Genomic DNA, 12,017 nt, shown 5'->3' with positions numbered 1-12,017 from the left:
TCTAAAGTTGGGCTATAAATAGGACCCATAAGGCCCGGGGTCTAAAGTAGTGGACTATATATAGGGAATAGGGCTCTGGTCTAAAGTAGTGCACTATATAGGGAATAGGGCTCTGGTCTAAAGTAGTGCACTATATAGGGAATAGGCCTCTGGTCTAAAGTAGTGTACTATATAGGGAATAGGGCTCTGGTCTAAAGTAGTGCCTTATATAGGGAATAGGGCTCTGGTCTAAAGTAGTGCACTATATAGGGAATAGGGCTCTGGTCTAAAGTTGGGCTATAAATAGGACCCATAAGGCCCGGGGTCTAAAGTAGTGGACTATATATAGGGAATAGGGCTCTGGTCTAAAGTAGTGCACTATATAGGGAATAGGGCTCTGGTCTAAAGTAGTGTACTATATAGGGAATAGGGCCCTGGTCTAAAGTAGTGGACTATATAGGGAATAGGGCTCTGGTCTAAAGTAGTGTACTATATAGGGAATAGGGCTCTGGTCTAAAGTAGTGCACTATATAGGGAATAGGGCTCTGGTCTATAGTAGTGTACTATATAGGGAATAGGGCTCTGGTCTAAAGTAGTGTACTATATAGGGAATAGGTCTCTGGTCTAAAGTAGTGTACTATATAGGGAATAGGGCTCTGGTCTAAAGTAGTGCACTATATAGGGAATAGGGCTCTGGTCTATAGTAGTGCACTATATAGGGAATAGGTCTCTGGTCTAAAGTAGTGCACTATATAGGGAATAGGTCTCTGGTCTAAAGTAGTGTACTATATAGGGAATAGGGCTCTGGTCTATAGTAGTGTACTATATAGGGAATAGGGCTCTGGTCTATAGTAGTGTACTATATAGGGAATAGGGCCCTGGTCTATAGTAGTGCACTATATAGGGAATAGGGCCCTGGTCTATAGTAGTGCACTATATAGGGAATAGGGCCCTGGTCTATAGTAGTGCACTATACAGGGAATAGGGCTCTGGTCTAAAGTAGTGCACTATATAGGGAATAGGGCTCTGGTCTAAAGTAGTGTACTATATAGGGAATAGGGCTCTGGTCTAAAGTAGTGCACTATATAGGGAATAGGGCTCTGGTCTAAAGTAGTGCACTATACAGGGAATAGGTCTCTGGTCTAAAGTAGTGCACTATATAGGGAATAGGTCTCTGGTCTAAAGTAGTGCACTATATAGAGAATAGGGCTCTGGTCTAAAGCAGTGCACTATATAGGGAATAGGTCTCTGGTCTAAAGTAGTGCACTATATAGGGAATAGGGCTCTGGTCTATAATAGTGTACTATATAGGGAATAGGGCTCCATTTGGGACGGATCCTTCCATGTTATTCTGAACTTCAGGAACACTTCACGAAGGCAATCTCCCGCTGTCTATTTATTATCTGTGACTGTGCTCTCTGTGTTTCTTAGCTGGAGAGAAAGACAATGTTTTTCTCTTCTTGCACACAAAGGAAGTGAATTAAATTCTTTACAGGGAAAACAACAAACCCTCGTTGCATAGAGGCGATGTTTCTGTGGATAACATTTTTAGTCCCATCAAGTACAAAGCACAATCCCAGGAACACACGGCGCTCATCAGGAACAGTCTGATATGACAAACCCCCGTTCCCTATCTAGTGCACTACTTTAGACCAGGGTCAGTAGGACTCTGGCACCCTATTGCCTACATAGTGCACTCCTTTTGATCAAAGCCCTAGGGGCCCTAGTAAGAATAAGTGTACTATATAGGGAATAGAGTGCCATTTGGGACACTCCCTTTGACTTCAACATACGGTTTGTCTGTCCCTCAACTGTTTATACACACAGCCTTAAGATATAATTATTATCTGGCAAACATGAATGAGTACAACAGCTTAGACTGAAATGGAGAACGTTGCTGAAAAATATGATGAGAATTTCATTTGGCCACTTCCTCAATGGCATACAATGGTATAGACCATGGTTACATTATAGGCCTCCATCACTTCCTGTTTCCTCAACCATCCAGATTATACATACATTACATTATGACAGTGGTATAGACCACCTACTGTACATGGTTACATCACTTCCTGTTTCCTCAACCATCCAGATTAAACATGCATTACATTATGACAGTGGTATAGACCACCTACTGTACATGATTACATCACTTCCTGTTTCCTCAATCATCCAGAATATACATAGTTATACTAGTTAGTATCCTTCCCTCTCACTAGTCAGTACCCTTCCCTCTCACTAGATAGTACCCTTCCCTGCCACTAGTTAGTATCCTTCCCTGTCACTAGTTAGTACCCTTCCCTGTCACTAGTTAGTACCCTTCCCTGTCACTAGTTAGTACTCTTCCCTGTCACTAGATAGTACCCTTCCCTGCCAGTAGTTAGTACTCTTCCCTGTCACTAGTTAGTACCCTTCCCTCTCACTAGATAGTACCCTTCCCTGCCACTAGTTAGTACCCCTTCCCTGTCACTAGTTAGTACTCTTCCCTGTCACTAGATAGTACCCTTCCCTGCCAGTAGTTAGTACTCTTCCCTGTCACTAGTTAGTACCCTTCCCTCTCACTAGATAGTACCCTTCCCTGCCACTAGTTAGTACCCCTTCCCGGTCACTAGTTAGTACCCTTCCAGGTCACTAGTTAGTACTCTTCCCTGTCACTAGTTAGTACCCAAATTCCACAGTTAGCATTTATTTTCCTAGGAGAGAAATGCACATTCATTCCACAGTTAGCATTGTAGTTCTCATTTCTTTTGATAATGGTGATTTGTGTTGAGTCATGAAATTAATTTGTCACTCTACTAATTACTGTATAACGCTGCTAACTAATTGGGTGTAATTACTGCTTCAGTGATCTGCATAGCGCCTGATTGACATTTAAATATGACACGCGTCCCAATCCGAACCCTGCCATTCGCTACACAGTGCACCTGATGTTAACCAGAGCCCTATGCGCCCTGGATCCAAAGTAGTGCGCTGTATAGTGAATAGGGTGGCCATTTTGGATGTAGCTATGTCACGATGAGAGCAGACCAGCTATTAGAGATGGCTGCTACAGGAATTATAATTAAGACCTGTGGATATAATCAACAACACAACTAAAGGGATGAGGATGTTTTCTATGAGCCAAACAGCGAGTGTGTAACAAAGCATAGAGATGCTTTAGTTCACTATTATTCATTATAATATTTTACATGGAATTATATGGTTTTTTAAAAAAAAGAAAAGCTGTATATCTTAAATATTGTGCCAGATTTAGCTGTAAATATCTCCCATTTCAATTCTTCCTGAAGAAAGCTGTGACATAACAGACATGTGGTTGAACACGTCTTGTCCTTTTCCTGATGTACTGAGGCCGTGTGTCACGGTTTCTAGGAGTTGTTGGGGGGGGGGGGGGGGTGGGGGGGGGGGGGGGGGCGCAGAGAGCAGAGTTCAACCGTGAGTCTTTATTCCAGGAACAGAGTCACGTCGAACACAAGGGCGCATAAATACCCAAGTCCAACAAACAGGACGGAACCTTCCGGAAAAAAGGAATCCACATAAATCCACACACCATGGAACAGAAGAACAAGCCCGCGCAAAAGCAGGCGGCCCCTACCGGGTTTAAATAGCCCCAAAACAAAACCCAAACAACAAACAGATGAAACTAATCAGACAAAACTAACTGAGACAGAAACGGGGATCGGTGGCAGCTAGTAGGACGACGAACGCCGAACGCCGAGCGCCGCCCGAACAGGAAGAGGCACCATCTTCACCGTGTTAGAATCAGAAGCTCATCGGCAATAATCACCGGGGTCTGACATCCTCTCGTAGTGATCAAAACTCTGTCTGTCCAGGGAATAACAAGCCTGTGATTCTAACCAGTCTCTGTCTGTCCAGGGAATAACAAGCCTGTGATTCTAACCAGTCTCTCTCTGTCTGTCCAGGGAAACAACAAGCCTGTGATTCTAACCAGTCTCTGTCTGTCCAGGGAATAACAAGCCTGTGATTCTAACCAGTCTCTGTCTGTCCAGGGAATAACAAGCCTGTGATTCTAACCAGTCTCTGTCTGTCCAGGGAAACAACAAGCCTGTGATTTGAACCAGTCTCTGTCTGTCCAGGGAATAACAAGCCTGTGATTCTAACCAGTCTCTGTCTGTCCAGGGAATAACAAGCCTGTGATTCTAACCAGTCTCTGTCTGTCCAGGGAAACAACAAGCCTGTGATTCTAACCAGTCTCTGTCTGTCCAGGGAAACAACAAGCCTGTGATTCTAACCAGTCTCTGTCTGTCCAGGGAAACAACAAGCCTGTGATTCTAACCAGTCTCTGTATGTCCAGGGAATAACAAGCCTGTGATTCTAACCAGTCTCTGTCTGTCCAGGGAAACAACAAGCCTGTGATTCTAACCAGTCTCTGTCTGTCCAGGGAAACAACAAGCCTGTGATTCTAACAGCTCTGAAGTCTCCATCTGACATCTATTGATCCTGTCAGCTACCCTACCATGCCTATTGGCTGAACCTGTGTGTGTGTGTGTGTGTGTGTGTGTGTGTGTGTGTGTGTGTGTGTGTGTGTGTGTGTGTGTGTGAGTGTGTGTGTGTGTGTGTGTGTGTGTGTGTGTGTGTATAACTCTTAACCTGCCTATAGAAGTGGTTCCCCCACAGTGCCCAGTAGGGCCCCTCCATTTTGTCAGCCTGGCTGGTAATCTCCTCCACCCAGCAGGCAGGCAGAGGGCCTCCTTTTGTTACCCCATCTACGCCCCTCCTCCCTGGGCTGGAGAATAGCCTACCAAGGCCCCCTATGGATGACTGAACCTAATGCACTTCACTGGTGCTCTGAAAACCGGTACGACAAATTAATATCATTATCAAGTTGAAAAGTAAACCGGCAAATTAAAAACATAATGCAGCAAGCTAGGACCCATGGTAGATGGCTTCCCAGCATGCATTTCACTCCACGGACCCATGGTAGATGGCTTCCCAGCATGCATTTCACTCCACGGACCCATGGTAGATGGCTTCCCAGCATGCATTTCACTCCACGGACCCATGGTAGATGGCTTCCCAGCATGCATTTCACTCCACGGACCCATGGTAGATGGCTTACCAGCATGCATTTCACTCCACTGACCCATGGTAGTTGGCTTCCCCCAGCATGCATTTCACTCCACTGACCCATGGTAGTTGGCTTCCCCCAGCATGCATTTCACTCCTCTGACCCATGGTAGTTGGCTTCTCCCAGCATGCATTTCACTCCACTGTAAAATGATTTTATAGGTCCTCTCTGCTTCATGCACCTTACAATTTATATTTACCTTGAATTCTCCTCAGTGACCTTTTTGTCCCTGTTCTCTCCCCGTTGGAACAGCTTTCTCTTTCTAGCAGCCCAACCAACCCAAGGCTCCCCGGCCTACTGTATTTTCTCCTGGCCAGACCAGCTGCTCCGGGCTGAAGTTTCCCCTGGTCAAGGGCCTCTAGAGCCCCCAGCTCACTTCCTCCTTTTCTCCAGCACCCGTTCCTGCATTGGCAAGGCCCTGGCACTGGACTGGATAATTCTGGGAGCTTGGAGACCAGCCACCTGCTCTGCTTTACAACTCTGCCCCATTCTATGGTTCTACTCCCTAGTCCCTGGAGCCTCTCTAGTCTGCAGCCTGGCCTACTGCTGCTCTGGAGCCATTCTACTCCCTAGTCCCTGAAGCCTCTCTAGTCTGCAGCCAGGCCTACTGCAGCCTGGTCTACTGCAGCCATGGCCTACTGCTGCTCTGGAGCCATTCTACTCCCTAGTCCCTGGAGCCTCTCTAATCTGCAGCCTGGTCTACTGCTGCTCTGGAGCCATTCTACTCCCTAGTCCCTGGAGCCTCTCTAGTCTGCAGCCAGGCCTACTGCAGCCTGGCCTACTGCAGCCTGGCCTACTGCAGCCTGGCCTACTGCAGCCTGGCCTACTGCAGCCATGGCAAACTGCAGCCTGGTCTACTGCAGCCTGGTCTACTGCAGCAATGGCCTACTGCAGCCATGGTCTACTGCAGCCATGGTCTACTGCAGCCTGGTCTACTGCAGCCTGGTCTACTGCTGCTCTGGAGCCATTCTACTCCCTAGTCCCTGGAGCCTCTCTAGTCTGCAGCCAGGCCTACTGCAGCCTGGCCTACTGCTGCCCTGGAGCCATTCTACTCCCTAGTCCCTGGAGCCTCTCTAGTCTGCAGCCAGGCCTACTGCAGCCTGGTCTACTGCTGCTCTGGAGCCATTCTACTCCCTAGTCCCTGGAGCCTCTCTAGTCTGCAGCCTGGTCTACTGCTGCTCTGGAGCCATTCTACTCCCTAGTCCCTGGAGCCTCTCTAGTCTGCAGCCTGGTCTACTGCTGCTCTGGAGCCATTCTACTCCCTAGTCCCTGGAGCCTCTCTAGTCTGCAGCCAGGCCTACTGCAGCCTGGCCTACTGCAGCCTGGCCTACTGCAGCCTGGTCTACTGCAGCAATGGCCTACTGCAGCCATGGCCAACTGCAGCCTGGTCTACTGCAGCCTGGTCTACTGCAGCAATGGCCTACTGCAGCCATGGTCTACTGCAGCCTGGTCTACTGCAGCCTGGTCTACTGCTGCTCTGGAGCCATTCTACTCCCTAGTCCCTGGAGCCTCTCTAGTCTGCAGCCAGGCCTACTGCAGCCTGGCCTACTGCTGCCCTGGAGCCATTCTACTCCCTAGTCCCTGGAGCCTCTCTAGTCTGCAGCCAGGCCTACTGCAGCAATGGCCTACTGCTGCTCTGGAGCCATTCTACTCCCTAGTCCCTGGAGCCTCTCTAGTCTGCAGCCTGGTCTACTGCTGCTCTGGAGCCATTCTACTCCCTAGTCCCTGGAGCCTCTCTAGTCTGCAGCCAGGCCTACTGCAGCCTGGCCTACTGAAGCCTGGCCTACTGCAGCCTGGCCTACTGCAGCCTGGTCTACTGCAGCAATGGCCTACTGCAGCCATTGCCTACTGCAGCCTGGTCTACTGCAGCCTGGTCTACTGCAGCAATGGCCTACTGCAGCCATGGTCTACTGCAGCCTGGTCTACTGCAGCCTGGTCTACTGCTGCTCTGGAGCCATTCTACTCCCTAGTCCCTGGAGCCTCTCTAGTCTGCAGCCAGGCCTACTGCAGCCATGGCCTACTGCAGCAATGGCCTACTGCAGCAATGGCCTACTGCAGCCTGGCCTACTGCAGTCATGGCCTACTGCAGCCTGGCCTACTGCAGCCTGGTCTACTGCAGCCTGGTCTACTGCAGCCATGGCCTACTGCAGCCAGGCCTACTGCAGCCTGGTCTACTGCAGCCTGGTCTACTGCTAACTGGTATACTGCTAACTGGTCTACTTTAGCGATGGCCTACTGCAGCCTGGCCTACTGCAGCCTGGCCTACTGCAGCCTGGTCTACTGCAGCCTGGTCTACTGCAACCTGGTCTACGGCTGCCTGGTCTACTGCAGCTTGATCTACTGCAGCCATGGACTACTGCTAACTGGTCTACTGCAACCTGGTCTACTGCAGGCTGGCCTACTGCAGCCTGGCCTACTGCAGCCTGGTCTACTGCAGCCTGGCCTACTGCAGCCTTGCCTACTGCAGCCTGGTCTACTGCAGCCTGGTCTACTGCAGCCTGGCCTACTGCAGCCTGGTCTACTGCAGCCTGGCCTACTGCAGTCTGGTCTACTGCTCTGGAGAATTTCAACCCTCAGTCCCTGGAGCCATTCTACCCTCAGTCCCTGGAGCCATTCTACCCTCAGTCCCTGGAGCCATTCTACCCTCAGTCCCTGGAGCCATTCTACCCTCAGTCCCTGGAGCCATTCTACCCTCAGTCCCTGGAGCCATTCTACCCTCAGTCCCTGGAGCCATTCTACCCTCATTCCCTGGAGCCATTCTACCCTCAGTCCCTGGAGCCATTCTACCCTCAGTCCCTGGAGCCATTCTACCCTCAGTCCCTGGAGCCATTCTACCCTCAGTCCCTGGAGCCATTCTACCCTCAGTCCCTGGAGCCATTCTACCCTCAGTCCCTGGAGCCATTCTACCCTCAGTCCCTGGAGCCATTCTACCCTCAGTCCCTGGAGCCATTCTACCCTCAGTCCCTGGAGCCATTCTACCCTCAGTCCCTGGAGCCATTCTACCCTCAGTCCCTGGAGCCATTCTACCCTCAGTCCCTGGAGCCATTCTACCCTCAGTCCCTGGAGCCATTCTACCCTCAGTCCCTGGAGCCATTCTACCCTCATTCCCTGGAGCCATTCTACCCTCAGTCCCTGGAGCCATTCTACCCTCAGTCCCTGGAGCCATTCTACCCTCAGTCCCTGGAGCCATTCTACCCTCAGTCCCTGGAGCCATTCTACCCTCATTCCCTGGAGCCATTCTACCCTCAGTCCCTGGAGCCATTCTACCCTCAGTCCCTGGAGCCATTCTACCCTCAGTCCCTGGAGCCATTCTACCCTCAGTCCCTGGAGCCATTCTACCCTCAGTCCCTGGAGCCATTCTACCCTCAGTCCCTGGAGCCATTCTACCCTCAGTCCCTGGAGCCATTCTACCCTCAGTCCCTGGAGCCATTCTACCCTCAGTCCCTGGAGCCATTCTACCATCAGTCCCTGGAGCCATTCTACCCTCAGTCCCTGGAGCCATTCTACCCTCAGTCCCTGGAGCCATTCTACCATCAGTCCCTGGAGCCATTCTACCCTCAGTCCCTGGAGCCATTCTACCCTCAGTCCCTGGAGCCATTCTACCCTCAGTCCCTGGAGCCATTCTACCCTCAGTCCCTGGAGCCATTCTACCCTCAGTCCCTGGAGCCATTCTACCCTCAGTCCCTGGAGCCATTCTACCCTCATTCCCTGGAGCCATTCTACCCTCAGTCCCTGGAGCCATTCTACCCTCAGTCCCTGGAGCCATTCTACCCTCAGTCCCTGGAGCAATTCTACCCTCAGTCCCTGGAGCCATTCTACCCTCAGTCCCTGGAGCCATTCTACCCTCAGTCCCTGGAGCCATTCTACCCTCAGTCCCTGGAGCCATTCTACCCTCAGTCCCTGGAGCCATTCTACCCTCAGTCCCTGGAGCCATTCTACCCTCAGTCCCTGGAGACCAGCTATTTTCATTTTGTATTATTTTTATTTTACCTTTATTTAACTGGGCAAGTCAGTAAAGAACAAATTCTTATTTACAATGACGGCCTACTAAAAGGCCTCCTGCGTGGACGGGGGGGATGGGATACAAAATAACAAATAAATAAAATATAAATATAGGACAAAACACACATCACGCCAAGAGAGACGACACAACATTACATAAAGAGAGACCTAAGACAACAACATAGCATGACAAGAGAGACAACACTACATAAAGAGAGACCTAGACAACAACATAGCATGACAAGAGAGACACCACTACACTACATAAAGAGAGACCTAAGACAACAACACAGCATGGCAGCAACACATGACAACACAACATGGTAGCAACACAACATAACAACAACATGGTAGCAACACAGCATGGTAGCAACACAACACTACATAAAGAGAGACCTGAGACAACAACACAGCATGGCAGCAACACATGACAACACAACATGGTAGCAACACAACATAACAACAACATGGTAGCAACACAGCATGGTAGCAACACAACACTACATAAAGAGAGACCTGAGACAACAACATAGCAACATGGTAGCAACACAACATGGTAGCAACACAACATGGTAGCAACACAACATGGCAGCAACACAACATGGTAGAAACACAACATAACAACAACATGGTAGCAACACAACATGGTAGCAACACAACATGGTAGCAACACAACATGGTAGCAACACAACATGGTAGCAACACAACATGGCAGCAACACAACATGGTAGCAACACAACATGGCAGCAACACAACATAACAACAACATGGCAGCAACACAACATGGTAGCAACACAACACTACATAAAGAGAGACCTGAGACAACAACATAGCAACATGGTAGTAACACAACATGGTAGCAACACAACTTGGTAGCAACACAGCATGGTAGCAAAACAACACTACATAAAGAGAGACCTGAGACAACAACATAGCAACATGGTAGCAACACAACATGGTAGCAACAAAACATGGTAGCAACACAACATGGCAGCAAAACAACATGGTAGCAACACAACATAACAACAACATGGTAGCAACACAACATGGCAGCAACACAACATGGTAGCAACACAACATAACAACAACATGGTAGCAACACAACATGGCAGCAACACAACATGGCAGCAACACAACATGGTAGCAACACAACATGGTAGCAACACAACATAACAACAACATGGCAGCAACACAACATAACAACAACATGGCAGCAACACAACATGGCAGCAACACAACATGGTAGCAGCACAAACAGGGTACATATATTGTTGGGCACAGACAACAGCACAAAGTGCAAGAAGGTAGAGACAACAATACATCACACAAAGCAGCCACAACTGTCAGTAAGTGTCCATGATTGAGTCTTTGAATGAAGATATTGAGATAAAACTGTCCAGTTTGAGTGTTTGTTGCAGCTCGTTCCAGTCGCTAGCTGCAGCAAACTGAAAAGAGGAGCGACCCAGGGATGTGTGTGCTTTGAGGACCTTTAACAGAATGTGACTGGCAGAACGGGTGTTGTATGTGGAGGATGAGGGCTGCAGTAGATATCTCAGATAGGGGGGAGTGAGGCCTAAGAGGGTTTTATAAATAAGCATCAACCAGTGGGTCTTGCGACGGGTATACAGAAATGAGTTTACAGAGGAGTACAGAGTACAGTGATGTGTCCTGTAAGGAACATTGGTGGAAAATCTGATGGCCGAATGGTAAAGAATATCTAGCCGCTTGAGAGCACCCTTACCTGCCAATCTATAAATGACGTCTCCATAATGTAGCATGGGGTAGAGCCATAATGATTTAAAGCCACAGCCCTGATGAGGAAGACACCATCTCATGCCATAAGTATCACAAGCACATTCTGTGTCTATTTTGAATCATACAGTATGAATATTGTACACGCCCCATATGCCTCACTGACAGGATATATAGTGTGGCACAACTCTAAGTGTGTATGTGTGTGTGTGTATAATCTCCTCATCACCATTCTCTTGAGGAAGTGAGTTTTGGGGAATTTCTGGGGGCATTTCAGTAGAAATATTTTAAAACAGCCAGACAAACAGACACTGAGCTCTTAAAAGGACTCTCAAACTCTGCTACAGGACTACAACTCCCATGAATGGTCCTATATTTCGCACTTGCGCAATGGGCCAACGGAGACGAGGCGCGCGGAGATTCCGTTTTGTGAAATGGCGGCGTGAAAAGGCCTGGACACATTTACTAAACTAAACCAAAGACTTTCTATTATATTGGCAAGATAATCAAGTGACCGCTCTAACGATGGAAATACATGTTGTCAAAGATGGAATGCAGGCGGGAGGTCGAGCCATTACTGAGCACGGTTACATGGACACAATAATGTGATTATTGTAGAAAGGTAAATATAATAGTTCATTTGAAACGTTTACATGCTTTGCAAGAAGAACGATTTCCCTAATAATCCTGTTTACATGGACACATCTGAAATCAAGCTACTGATGGAACTCTTGATAAATGCAACAAAACTGCTGATCCAAAAAAACATTCTTACCACAGTGACCGTGTTCTTTTTTGCCAAGACTTATTTGATTCTGAGTTCGGACATATACAGTTTGTATGTTAAAACTATAAAATACAAACGTTCAGTTTTTCCAAACTCAATTAACTCGTTCATAAGAGGAAGGCTTGCTTTACCAAGTGCTGAATTTGGTCAGTTTAATATCAAATTATTATTGTACATGTAAACGTACTCAGTATGTTTCCGCGCACACTAATACTTTGCTATTAAATGGATTGTGAAATAGTCTTGTAAACACCGTCCTGTTTAATCGGTGTACGGTCAGAATCATACTCCGATTAAAACATCTGGTTTTCTGAGCAATCTTTCAAACTATTAGGTCGTGTAAACACAATCGTCATTCCAGAAGTGTATTGGACCTCTGCATGTGCTCGCGCCAGACAAGTGAACAGCCCT

The sequence above is a fragment of the Oncorhynchus clarkii genome, unplaced genomic scaffold (assembly GCF_045791955.1).
Source record: "Oncorhynchus clarkii lewisi isolate Uvic-CL-2024 unplaced genomic scaffold, UVic_Ocla_1.0 unplaced_contig_11038_pilon_pilon, whole genome shotgun sequence".
In the NCBI taxonomy this organism is placed as follows: Eukaryota; Metazoa; Chordata; class Actinopteri; order Salmoniformes; family Salmonidae; genus Oncorhynchus; species Oncorhynchus clarkii.
This window is presented reverse-complemented; position numbering follows the sequence as displayed.